Source organism: Diabrotica undecimpunctata, chromosome 4 (assembly GCF_040954645.1).
Source record: "Diabrotica undecimpunctata isolate CICGRU chromosome 4, icDiaUnde3, whole genome shotgun sequence".
Lineage (NCBI taxonomy): Eukaryota > Metazoa > Arthropoda > Insecta > Coleoptera > Chrysomelidae > Diabrotica > Diabrotica undecimpunctata.
The window spans coordinates 77,323,791-77,338,457 of NC_092806.1; the positions used below are offsets into that span (position 1 = coordinate 77,323,791).

Genomic DNA, 14,667 nt, shown 5'->3' on the forward strand with positions numbered 1-14,667 from the left:
GGATTTTCAGATTCTGAAGTTTAGTCTGACTGATGTTTTCGAGGGGATTATGAGTTTAAAAACTACATATTCTTCAGGGCCTGATGGTATACCTGCAGCACTTATTAAGAACTGTATTTTTTCCCTTTGTAAACCTTTACAACAAATTTTCAATTTATCGTTGTCATCATCTGTATTTCCACAATATTGGAAAAATAGTTTTCTTACACCTATCTATAAATGTGGCAAGCGCGAGTGTGTTAACAATTACAGAGGTATAACTATTCAATCAGCAATCCCGAAACTTCTTGATAAATTGGTATCGATAAATCTCACCTGGGCTTGCAGAAACATAATTATTGATGAACAACATGGATTTTCTAACGAAAAGTCAACAGTAACAAACCTTGTCCATTACTAACAATACTTGTTGGGTGCATTTGAGAATAAAATTCAGGTCGACAGCGTTTACACTAATTTCTCAAAGGCCTTTGACCAGGTTAATCATAATCTTTTGGTCCACAAACTTCATGCATCTGGCTTTGGTGACCCCATTGTTAATTGGATTAAAAGTTTTCTGATGGAACGTACACAGCAAGTTCGTATTAACAATTATATTTCAAAAGAATTTCATTGTTATTCTGGTGTACCACAAGGGTCTCATTGTGGTCCCTTGTTTTTTAACTTGTTCATTAACGATATTGGTAAGGCTATTAAAAACTCACACTTCCTGCTATTTGCTGATGATCTAAAGTTGTTTCGTTGTATAAATAATAAATCGGATAGAGATCTCCTGCAAGATGATGTCAATAATATATGTTTATGGTCAAAAAAAATGGTTTAAGCTTAAATCCAACTAAATGTTCTAGTATTTCATTTGATCGTATAAACAATCTAGTACTTAATATATATGATCTTACTGATGTACTCTTGGATTTAGTTACTGAGATAAGAGATTTGGGTGTATTATTGGATTGTGCATTGACATTTAGAAGCCATTTTCTTAAAATTAAGGAAACAGGATTTCGTAATATTGGTTTTATTTATCGTAATAGTCATGATCTCTCACCTATTGTACTCAAATTATTCTATTGCTCTCTGATACGCTCAGGCCTTGAATACTGCTCTATTGTTTGGTCCCCATTTCATCAAGTATACATTGATGGATTGGAAAGTGTTCAGAGGAAGTTTCTAAGATCTTTAGCTTTTTATAGTACATATTAATATAAAAAATACTGAAAATTATTTCATAGATATATTCATATAATAATGTCTCAATTTAACATTGCTACATCGAAGAACCGCAGGTTGAGAGCTGATAACATATTATGTTATTTTTGTTTAAAATTCTAAACAACGTTATTAATTGTCCCTCGTTATTAGCCAATGTACACTTAAACACAATACATAGAACTCGACACACTGCACTCTTTTATATTCCTTTTCATAGGACTGATTATGCTCGTCATTTTCCCTTGTCGAGAATGCTCAGCTCTTGCAATGACCTCCTATTGGATCCTTTCTGCCCAAACATTAATGCTTTCAAAAGGCAACTTAAGAATCTAATTATTAATCTAGATGTGTGATATTTATATATATATATATATATATATATATATATATATATATATATATATATATATATATATATTTTAACTTTTGTGATTTGATATACTGTTTTAATGTACAAATTTTAACTGTTTACTTGTTTCTTTGTTATTGTTTTGATGTTTATTGTACATGATCTTTACTTATTACTATTTGTTGTATTTTATTGTAAATGGTTCCTGCGCCATTTTTCGGATAACCCTCCAATCGAATTGGCGCCACTCCCACTTCGGCATGGCTAACTTTTGCACGTCAGACTCTAGTACGTGCTCTCTCAACTGAAGTAAGACTTCCCATACATCTCGGTAGGTAGGTTGGTCACGGGCCGTGTCTTTTGTTACCAGGTAAAAAAGGTAACGTGATGTATCTTGGAGTTTCAAGGCTTTCCCAGGAGCTGGCACTTGGCATTGAAGTTCTGCAACCCGACCGAACTTTATTTGAAAGACGGATGCCAACCCTGGTGCGTCTTTGATACTGGCCGGGATGGTAAGGGCCAGTGAGTAGTCATCGGGAAGCGCGAGTAGATCTTGCTTTTCTTCAGTGGTAACACCATATCTTGCTTTACCGGTACCTCCATAGGCTCCCATGAATTCCTCAAACGTAAGGTCAGATACATCTTGGACTTGGTTTACTTCCACTTCTTCGGTTATGGTTGTCTTCGATTTTTAAGCTGCGACTGATATACATGCTCCAAATGGTCGTGGCTATATCGCATATTTAACCTCTTCTCTGCTATCCCTGTTTCCTCCATCTTTCTTTCCATCTCTTTCATCTTTTCTTCGAAGGCCAACATATCGGCAGGAACTTGGTTTTTTAACGAAGATATTCTATCGTCGAGGGCAGACATCTCAGAAGTGACTTTAGAGATGTAAGCAGAAACTTTGATTTCCACAGAAGAAATCTCGTTAGAAACTTTGTTTTATGAAGAAGCGATGTCGCCGGAAACTTTCGAAAAATTGCCAGAAACTTTGTTCTCTAATGATGCGATGTCGCCGGAAACTTTCGAAATATCGCCAGAAACTTTGTTCTCTAATGATGCGATGTCGCCGGAAACTTTGTTCTCTAATGATGCAGTACCACAAGAAACTTTGGCCACATCACCAGAAACTTTCGAAATCGCCGAGATGACAGCAGCATGTTTGTCTTCAAATATATAAGTTTCCGGGCCCAAATCCTCTTCCTCTAAAGCGTTCTTTAGTCGTTGGACTAAATCAGCCTTTTTTACGGTAGAAGCTAAGTCTCTGTCCTCGAGATGTCTTCTTAAATTCGTAACTGTGAGCTCATAAATCGTAGTCATTTTCACAATTTATTTAAAATATATTCCACTCTGTCACCACCGAACTGTGTTTATAAATTTATATTATTAATTTTATTTATTATAAAAATGTTCTACACTTTACAACACTTTATAGAGTTTATTTACATACATTTATTTATTTAAACACTTAAATATTAATTTATTTACAGCTATATAATTTATTTAAAACATTCACACCGGTTACAATTTAAATAGCCGCGCGAACAATTTATTAATCGGCACTTGTTTTTGACTGTCCTTTTAAATCTCACATCGTCCGTTTTATACCTGATTTGTTTGTCTAGAAATTTCTGCCGTCTTCGATCGGAACCCTGGTGGATTAATCGATCCTCATCTCGAAAGTTCCAATAGCAGGTATAAGCGTCGACCCGGCATAACTCACATTTATCGTAACAATACATATTGATTTATTATATAGGTTATGTCTGTCACGTCAAACTTCTTCTTTTTTTATAAAAATTCAGTTGTACCAACTGCTGAGTACAAAAATAGTTAACAAAACATTAAAAAATAAAAATCGTAACATAGCTCCCCTTTGAAGGGAACCTTCAAAATACATAATGTAAAGTTCACAATAATTATTGTCTTTAATAATTTTCACTTGAAGAGGCTTCATCTTGAAGAAGTAGTGGATGTAGCTGTCTTACGGATCGTTTTAAGACACTTTTTGTAGTGGGCACAAGGGATACTTAGTGAATACCATCTGGACCAGGAATCAGCTGCAAAATTCGTCCTAGTTGCCATTTTTGGGGTGGTAAGTGGTCATTACGGATTAATACCAGACTTCCAACTGAAAGTTTGGACTGTGGAGACTTTCATTTATATAGTTGATGGAGCTGTCTCATTTGGTCATTTGAAATTGAGCGGTCTTAAATTTAGAATGCCTTCAATTTAAATTATGAGTTTTAAAAACTCTTCATAGGTTTTATATATCATATATTTTAATAGAGTTCGTTTAAGATGATGTTTCATTGATTTAACTGCGGCTTCCCATAAGCCACCGAAGTTAGGACTGTAAATAGCAGAAAAATGTTAACTTATATTATTGCTAGTTGCATAATCTATTAATGTATTATGATTATTTTGAATAAACTTGTACAATTCATTGAGTTCATTATATACACCTTTAAATGTTTTACCATTATCAGAATAAATGTGGTTGGGTATTCCCCGACGTAAAACAAATCTTCGCAGACATGCTATAAAACATTCTGCTGTCATATCTGAAATGATTTCAAGATGAATAGCTTTAGTTACAAAGTATACAAACACACAAATGTAACCCTTTGTTCTTTTTGCACCTCGTTCCTTTCTGTCTTTTATGTTATATGGACCTGCATAATCTATTCCAGTGACTTAAATGGAAGGAAATTATATTGTGAAATTCTATAGTGAAATTCTATTATTAGGTAAGCTACCCATAGGGACAATGGATGCAACTCGCTTGTGTCTAAAACATTGAATTGAATACAATTCTTAACAATTTTCTTGGCAAGAATTTTCCCCCCAATAGACCAATATTTTTGTCTGACTGTTGCCAATAGTGATTGTGGCCCTGGCTGTAATAAATAGTTATGTTTATGAATAAAAATTAATTTAGTAAATGGATGATTTGAAGATATAAGGATAGGCTGTTTAATATTATCTGTTTGTAAGTTAGTAATTCTATTGTGAAATTAGAATTAATAAAATAGTAGAAAGAAATTCTATTGTGAAATTCTATTATTAGGTAAGCTACCCATAGGGGCAATGGATGCAACTGGCTTGTGTCTAAAACATTGAATTGAATACAATTCTTAACAATTTTCTTGGCAAGAATTTTTCCCCCAATAGGCCAATATTTTTGTCTGACTGTTGCCAATAGTGATTGTGGCCCTGGATGTAATAAATAGTTATGTTTATGAATAAAAATTAATTTAGTAAATGGATGATTTGAAGATATAAGGATAGGCTGTTTAATATTATCTGTTTGTAAGTTAGTATATTTTAATCGTCCCCCTACACGAAGGATACCTTGCTCATCCAAAAATGGACATAAAGAAGATAATTTATGGTTATGGGGTAATGGTTTATGAGACAGAAGAATAAGTATGTCATTAAATGAATTCTTTTGAGCTAATTTGGTTAATGTTAGTGCTTGATCAACTTCAATTGCTTGTAACGGATTGCTTGTAACGGACCCAAGTGTTGATGGTCTTTATTTTTTGAATTATGAAGAAATCTTTTACAATATGCAATTGTTCTGACTAACTTTAAATAACTAGAAAACTTCGTAAATATTTCTAACGAATTGACAGAACTGTTTGAAAGAATTGTTGTAGGAATCCTTTTTAAATCTGGTAATTTTGATTTGGATATATTAAATGTATATTGGGGCCATTGCCTGTTTGGTTCACATAAAAACTCTGGCCCTGTCCACCATGGTGGTGGTATTTTAATTTCTTTGGTAGTATGCCTCTGGAGCCAACATCAGCAGAATTTGATTTTGTATTAATATAACTCCAATTTGAGATAGAGGTTAAATTTTGAATTTTTGCAACTCTATTTTCCACAAAAATTTCTAGATAGTTTGGATCTGTTTTTATCCAACAGAGCACTAGGAAGATTGAATAGTGATGTTTTTACTTGAATAGATAATTGGGTTCCAATCTTGGAATTGTTAATAACTTAATTGGTGTTACCTTGGTTTTTGAGCATAATAATTGTACATGAAATTCTCCTTGCAAATTTGAACTGCGTGCAAAAATGCATGCAGCATATGCATCACCAGATGTATCACAAAAACCATGGATATCTATCAGTTTATACTCATTTTTTATAACATATCTAGAAATTGATAATTGATTTCATTCGGACAATTCAGTTCTAAACTGTTGCCATTGTAAAGATAGGTCCTCTGGAACGGGATCAACGCATGCCATGTTTAGTGAACCATCATTTTTGTATCAATGTTTTTCCTAGAATTATACAAAGGCTGATAAAACCTAATGGATCATAAATTTGTGCTATATCTGAGAGTACTTGTCTTTTTGTAAGTGAACTTGTTAATGGATAAATATCATTAATTTAATATTTTAAAACATCTAATTGACTGTACCAGTAAATACCTAATGTTTTTGAAGCATAATTTTGTCCTAATTTTAATATGGCTAATGAATCATCGTTACTGGAAATGGTTTGAAGAACATTTGGATTGTTAGCGGTCCATTTTCTTAGAGGAAATCCAGCAGAGTTTAGAAGGAATGAGATTTCTTGACATGTTTGAATTAATTCAGAGATATTAGAACCAGTGAGTAGATCATCTACATAAAAGTCTTTTAGAACAGTTTGTGATGCTAATGGAAATTAATTTATATGTTCTTGGGCTAATGTTTGTAAACATTTTATTGCTAAATATGGAGCTGAAGTTGTTCCATAAGTCACTGTATTTAGCTCATAAACTGAAAGGTCTTGTTCTGGATTATCTCTCCAAACAATTCTTTGTAATGACTTATGATCATTGTGAATTGAAATTTGTCTATACATTTTTGTAATGTCTGCAGAAACTACATATCTAAACATTCTAAATCTTAGTAAAATACTGATGATGTCATTTTGGACTTTTGGACCAATGTATTGTAAATTATTTAATGTAATTACTATTTAAATGGGAATAAGCCACAATTAAAGCTTAAAGTAAGTTTATTGACGTTTCAATTTCCACTTCGGAAATTGTTCTCAAAATACAAACATTTGTATTGTATAATGTATAATACAATGTTTGTATTTTGAGAACGATTCCCGAAGTGGAAATTGAAACGTCAATAAACTTACTTTAACCTTTAATTATGGCTTATTCCCATTTAAATAGTAATTACTTTAACATGCCACAAGAAAATAGCTTCAGAACAAAATCGTTTAATGAGTAGGCTGTAGAAGAAGCACAGCTACCATCGAAAACTACACGTAGTTTTGTTGTGATACTTTCTTCTTTGAGAACACCATGATGTGGTAAATAATAGTATGTTTTATTAGGATTGTCTTGTGACATATCTATCTTAGTCATATGATTTAAGGAAATATATTCTTTAATAAATTGTGAATATTGAATTTGAAAATTGTTGTTTTGATTAAATCTTTTTTCTAGATTTACAAACCTGGTACGCTGCATTGAATGAATCCCCTAATACATCAGGAGATGTTTTAATGACAACTTTACTATGAAACGACCCTCTGCATTTCTAGTAGTATTTCCGTGAAAATGATTTTCACAATCTGATTTATCTTTTATCAAGACTGAATTTACAGATACTTCTTCTAGTTCTCAAAATCTTTTTAATTGAACATTTTCTGAATAAATTGTGTTTGCAAAATTGCATCTGGATAATGAAATTGATACAGGACTTTTTCCTGAAACAACCCAGCCTAGTTTAGTATTTTGTAAAATAGGTAACCTGCTACCAAAATATATTTTTCCTTCTGTTAGAAGGCCCCAAAAAAGATCTGCACCTATAAGCATATCAATCTCTCCAGGTTCAAAAAATTGTTCATCTGATAATTGAATAATTAAAGATGGGTGGATTTGTTTTTCTGCAGGCATTTCACTGCATATATTGGAAATCACATAACATGAAATTGTTCGGACCAACACTATAATTTGTTGCTAATTTATTACGGAAAGAAAAAATTTATTGCTGTAGCCGTTTCTGAGAAGCAGTGGGTATGCCAACTTTACTGTAAAGCTAGCATAGCCATAGCTATACCTTGGCAAGAAACAGGGGTACAGGGCTCATCTTGGTGGCATATTTTATTGCTAATTAATTGCTGTTTATTGGTTTATTAACTAATCCCCAAAAGCTATCGCATTATCCCCTAGCTCAAAACACACCCCAGGAAAACCGAGATATCGGCCAAAAAGCGAACCGCAAGGAATTGATTGCTAATTTACTGCCGAAGTGTTACGCAAAAAAACAATGTACTGCTGCAACCGTTTCCGAGAAACAATGGCTAGCTAACTTTACGGTAACGCTAGTAAAGCCGTAGCTATATCTCGTCAAGGAAAAGGGGTACAGGGCCCATCTTGGCGGGATATTTTATTGCTAATTAATTGCTATTGGTTGGTATAGTAACCAATCCCCAAAAACTACCCCATCATTTCCTAGCTCAAAACACACCTCCGTACAAACCGAGATATGGGCTAAAAAGCGAACCGCCAGGAATTGATTGCTAATTTATTATTCATACTTTTCCATTCTGTTTTCTAGTTTCAAGAAATTTTCTTCTTGTTGCTTCACCTTTGTCCTCGATTCTTCATCATTTATTTTCTTCTTGTTTTTCTTGCAGTTTTTTCATCATTGCCATTATTAAATTTTCTAACATGCCTGTTTCTTCTTTCTCCTCAACTACATTAACATTTTCCTCACTATCAGATCCTTCTTCCACAATTACTTCTTCTTCTATGTTATCCTCTTTCTTTTCATTTCTAACCAAAGCAAACCTTTCAAATCGATAAAATTTTCCCGAATTGTTATATCGAATACTTAATATATTTAAAGTCACAAAGGAGTCTTGTATTCAGTCTTACTTACAGAGCAATTAAGCTATCTAGCCCACAATACCATTCCGGACATTTTAAAAAATTTAAAGATATCTTAGAAAAAAACAATTATCCACCAGAATTTTACAACCAATCTCATTCCGATACCAATCCGTACTGAAGACAACCAATAGTCAGAAATACGTATATACGGTTGCCTTCCATCGATATACCTTTTTTGGTTTTCTGCTTTGCGAGACATGCCATTACATTTTACTTTTAGTTGCCTTACATCTTATACCCATATTTTATTATATATTTTTGCCTTTGTGACGAGCTATACCGATACCTTCTACCTTTATATATATATATATATATATATATATATATATATATATATATATATATATATATATATATATATATATATGTATATATATTGTGACGATTGGGGTTTATAGAAAATAATTTATAAGTTATATACTACATAATATTAGATATAAAAAAGTATTTGATTATTTTAAATAAGTTATATACTAGAGAATTTAATAAAATATATTTATGTGAGGGCATTTTTAATAAATTAGCATATAATAATTGTAAAAAGTTGTATTTTAGTAATTTTAATGTTGTAAATAGATTTAAGTGAGCCATGTGCTTAGGCAACCAACTATACAGTGGATTGACAGATAGAAATTAATCATAATACGAATATAAGTGGGGTTATAATAATAATGTTGGTTTGAGGTGTTTAATTTATATATATTTGATGATTTAAATGTTTATTCTGATCTGAAAAGCCTAAATGTCAACAAAATTATCAATGGAACATTAACGAATTCTTCAGAGTGCAGAGTGTGACCATTGTTTACAGTCGAACATTCTCGAAATAATGATTATGGCGGTGGATCGAACAGATATTTTTTTCGAGAACATCTATATAGAAGTGATAGAACAAATTGGAACATGATTTCTTACCAGATGGTTCTGGAAGATTGAAAAGATATAAATACCCGTGATTTGGATTCAAGATGGCAGTTTTTAGTCAGAAGTCAAGCAGTTTATTATGAAAGTTAGTAGAAGATAGACACAATTAATTAGTGAAGTCAATTGTTCACAGTTTTAGTAAGTCAGTCAAGCAGTTTAATATAGTGAGTTAAAAGAAGATTAAAAATTATGCATATATTTAATGCACATTTATAATTATACACAAATAATTATTGAAGATAAAAAAAGGTATATTGGAAGAAATTAAATTATATTATGGTTGGAGATTAGTATAAATCAACTTATAATAATTGGATATTGGTATATTGAAAAGAAGAATAAATATAAATGCTGTTTGCTGGTTTGGTTGGTGGTGTATAAATGCTGGTGAAGAAAACTATATCTTAAATTGGTAGAAGCTGATAATTGGAAAAAGTAATTTCACAAAAAACAAGGATAACTGAAGTACGAAGACATTCAGTGGTGATTAGAATCTATATAGTAGAAAACAGTTCATTTAGGCATTCAGTGAAAGAAAGGTACAAAATTTTGTTAATATAATTTAGTTAGTGTCATAACAATTTCAATTTTGAAGATAGTTTTGTTTAAATTGTAGATTGTCTATAGAATTTAATTAGTTTTATAAGAATATCAATTTAAAGATAGTTTATTTTAAATTTACATTGGCTAAGTTAGATATATATGTGTGTTTCATAATAGTTATAATAAAGATAATTTAAAAAAGTACTTACAAGCTAATTCTTTGAGAACCGCGATAAAAACCCTATATTATTAAAAATACTCATTGCTCATCATTCAAACAAAAAACACATCATAACAATTTGGCACCCAACGCGGTGGCTCTCGATTTAAAAGAATTAGTTTGGGAAGATAAGTGCTCTCATATAATTAAATTAATTATCAGTAGAAAGAAAAAATTATAGATTTTATTTTTAATTATATTTGAACAAGTAAAGTCTCAAAATGTCTCAAGGAAAGAAAGGTACAAGAAGCAAAAAGAATGAAGAAGATGTGGAAGTAGAAACACAACCTATACAAGAGGAGAGTTTAGTTCAAGTTCCACAAGATACTGCAGAAATGAATCCAGAAAGAGAGGAAAATGTCAATATGGCAGCTTTGATGTCATTAATGATGCAGATGAACAAGACAATGGAAGAGAATACGAAAAAAATGGAAGAGAATTCAAAAGAAATCAAAGAAGACATAAAAAAATTGGAAGAGAATTCAAAAGAAGTCAAAGAAGACATAAAAAAATTGGAAGAGAATTCAAAACAAGTCAAAGAAGACATAAAAAAATTGGAAGAGAATTCAAAACAAGTCAAAGAAGACATGAAAAAAATGGAACAGAAATTAGAAGAGAATTATAGAAAATTAGACAAGAAAATAGAAGATAATAATAATAAAATTGTAAAACAAATAGAAAAACAAATGGATAAAAAACTTGAAGCTGCAGAGAAAAAAGTAGCAAATGAAATAAAAATTATACGGAATGACTACAAGAAAAGGATAGAAAATGAGAAGACAGAAGTAAAGAGGATTATTCAAGATAATAAGATAGATATAGAACAGAAAATAGAGTTACAGAAATGTAACTTAGAAGTAAAAATTAACGAAGACAGGAGAAACACAGAAGAAAAATTAGATGATATACAACAAAATATCCAAATAAATAGTAATCAAATAAGAAATGTGGAACAGAGAATAGATGATATTTCACAAATGAGAGACATAGGGAGACCTTACTTAAATTTAACAAATGAGACTGCGATTAAATACTCTGGTAATATAAAAAATTTGCATCCTAGAGTATACATAAATAGTTTAAAACATAAATTAAGATTTGTGAATAATATTAATGATATTAAAGATTATATTAGAATGACATTAAATGACAATGCAGCAACTTGGTTTGCTAGTATTGAAAATGATTTAGATAATTTTCAAACATTTGAAAATAAATTTTTAAATTATTATTGGGGTGAATTAGAGCAAGCAAAGTTTAGAGAAATTCTATATTTTGGAAAGTATAATCACAATTTAAAATCAAATATGGTAGATTATGCATTAAAACTGATAACAGTTGCAAAATATTTAGAACCACCACTTAGAGAGGATGAAACAGTCTTAAATGTATCTAGACATTTTGATGCTGATGTGGTGCAAACAGTAACTGTACAAAATATTCAAACAATAGATAGTTTTATTAATTTTATTCAAAGAATACAAAGAGGTAATATGACAAGTAATAATAACAACAGAAAAAACAATAACTTTCAATATAATAAAATTGATAATCAACAATATAGACAATCATATAATAATTATAGGTATGGTGATAGTTTACAAAATTTTAATAATAATAACAGTAATCCAAATAGACAGAACTTTAATAATAATACTAGTTATAATAGACAAAATTTTAATAATAATACTAATTATAATAGACAACATTTTAATAACAGTACTAATAATAGTAGACAAGATTTTAACAATAGAAGAAATACAGAGCGACCTAACTATAACAGACAGGTAAATTGTGTTCGAAGGAATAGAAGCTGCGAAGACAGGGAACGAAGTAGTACAAGGCAGGAAAATGTGAGTAGAAGTCATAGTAGGGAAAGACATAGGACATCAGATCCAAGTGGTCAGATACAATCTGACAATTCTAATAATCAAAATTTTGTGCAGTAAACTTTCTGAATTACAAGTTAGGCCATTGCTATTATGAAAAACCTTCTGAATTTATTTCTTTAGATGAAGATAAAATTATTGAATCTATTAATTTAATTTATATAAATGCTTTGGCCAAAAATAAAATGATTAAGATTATGATAGATACTGGTTCAGAAAGTACTTTAGTCTCGGAGAATTTTATTTTTAATACATTAAAATTATCAGATATAATAAAGATTCCAAAAATTAAAATTATTGGTGCAAATAATAAGAAGTTGGGTGAAATTGATAAACTAGCCAATTTTAAAATTAATATTCTTAATAAAGAAATTAATATGCAAGGATTTATTGTCAAGGATTTATGTGTTGATATATTAATGGGAAATGATGAATTGGAAAAGAAGAAAGTAAAGATAGATTTTGAAAAAAAAATGGTAACTTTGGAAGGGCAAATAATTAAATTTATGCAGAAAGATGAGGTAGAAGAAGGAATAAGAGTTGATAGGATATTATTAAAAGAAAATAATGATGTTTATGAAGAAGAAATGTATTTTGATGATAGGGAAATGTCCCAAAAGAATGTAAAGAATAATTATTGTAGTGAATATTTAAGGAATGGAAGTTTTAAGCAGATGGATGCCTACGAGGCGGAGTGCGTAAAATTGGAAGCAAGGAATAATGAGTACATAATGAAGAATAATGTTATTTGTAAAGAAGAAGATATGATGAAAGTTTTAAATTGCCCTGAAGAATATAAATCAATAGTCATTTCCATATTGCAGCAACACAAGGGACTTGTCAATAAAGAAAATAGAATTGCACAGAATTATATCCATAGTATAAGAGTTAAGCAGGAAAAAGATTTTAAAACAAAATCATACCCAATACCATATAAATACAGAGAAGAAGTAAACAAAACAATTAATAATATGTTAGAAGATGGGATCATTGAGAAGGCAGACACACGTTTTATTAACCCCATAGTAGTAGTACGAAAAAGATCAGGTGAAATCAGGTTATGTTTGGATGCAAGGAATATTAACAAGATTACTGAAAAGCAATTTGAAGCACCAATGAGTATAGATGGAATATTAGGAAGAATTACAGGAATGTCATTTTTCACTAAAATCGATTTACAGCATAGTTTTTGGTTAATACCTCTAGAAAGAAAAAGTAGACAGTATACAGGATTTCAGATAGATGGAGTAGTATATCAATTCAAAGTAGTACCATTTGGACTTCAATCATCTTGCAGTGCTCTATGTAGATGTCTTCATGATATTTTGGATCAATATGAACATTTTGTAATTCACTACATTGATGATATATTAATTTTTTCTAAAACGGCTGAAGATCATGAGAAACACCTAAAAATTATAATAAACAGATTAGACAAAGTTGGACTAAAATTAAATCAAGAAAAATGTACAATTTTTCAAAAAGTAATGATATATCTAGGTTATAAACTTAACACTAATAACTTACTGATGTGTCCATTTTGTTCAATAGACTTGATTTGTTAAATGGTAGATGGTAGATTTCATTATTTTGAATCAATTTGACATCATACTTGTTGAATTTTGTACATATGGAAATTGTTTGGTACCCTAAAAATCATAATTTGGGGTTAGATACAGAATTGATTGTGTAAATGTCTTTATAAAAAGTGTAAAACTTACCAATTTATATTGATGAAAGTTATTTTGAATGGAAATAATTCCTAGATTTTGTCTATAAACAAACAGAACACCATATCGATTATATTTTAATTAAGGTTATATTTTATTCTCTGATATCGCATCCATTGCCCCATTTGACATGACAGTTTGACCATAGAATATGCGGAACTGTGCTCCGTTGTTCTCTGCTTTGATATAGACAGCGAACAGGGATGTATTTAACACATTTTAAATAAAAAAAAAAATTGATTTATTAAATTTAATAAGGTATGAGAAAATTAATATTTAAAAAAATAATAAGTAAATTATTTATTTTAAATATTATTTTTGGGGTATTGTGACGATTGGGGTTTATAGAAAATAATTTATAAGTTATATACTACATAATATTAGATATAAAAAAGTATTTGATTATTTTAAATAAGTTATATACTAGAGAATTTAATAAAATATATTTATGTGAGGGCATTTTTAATAAATTAGCATATAATAATTGTAAAAAGTTGTCACGAAAGGACACGAAAATACAGGTAAACGCTTTGTTGTTTTACATGCCGGAAGTAGGCAAGGATTTGTTAAAGATGCTGGATTACTGTTTTCTACGAAATCTAAGAGTGCAGACTATCATGATTCTATGGATAAAGAGTCTTTTAAAAAGTGGGCCTCCGAAAAGCTGATACCAATGTTGGAGGAACCATCTCTACTTATTATGGATAATGCCTCATACCATAGCTCCTTAATAGAAAAGTTACCGAATGCCAGTTGGAAAAAATCGGACTTACAAGAACGGTTACGAGCGAAAAAAATAATTTTTGACGACGATTCGGGCAAGACAGAGCTATTGAGTCTTTGTCGCCAGAATAAACCACAAAATACCAGGTACGTTA

The 14,667-nt window shown here is 30.6% G+C and overlaps 1 protein-coding gene across 4 annotated transcripts in view; it reads left to right on the forward strand.

Annotated features, from left to right (window-relative positions):
• Nucleotides 1-14,667, forward strand: part of kuz (zinc-dependent metalloprotease kuz) — a 250,389-nt gene that overhangs the window by 95,798 nt on the left and 139,924 nt on the right. The gene's annotated exons all lie outside the window — the stretch shown is intronic.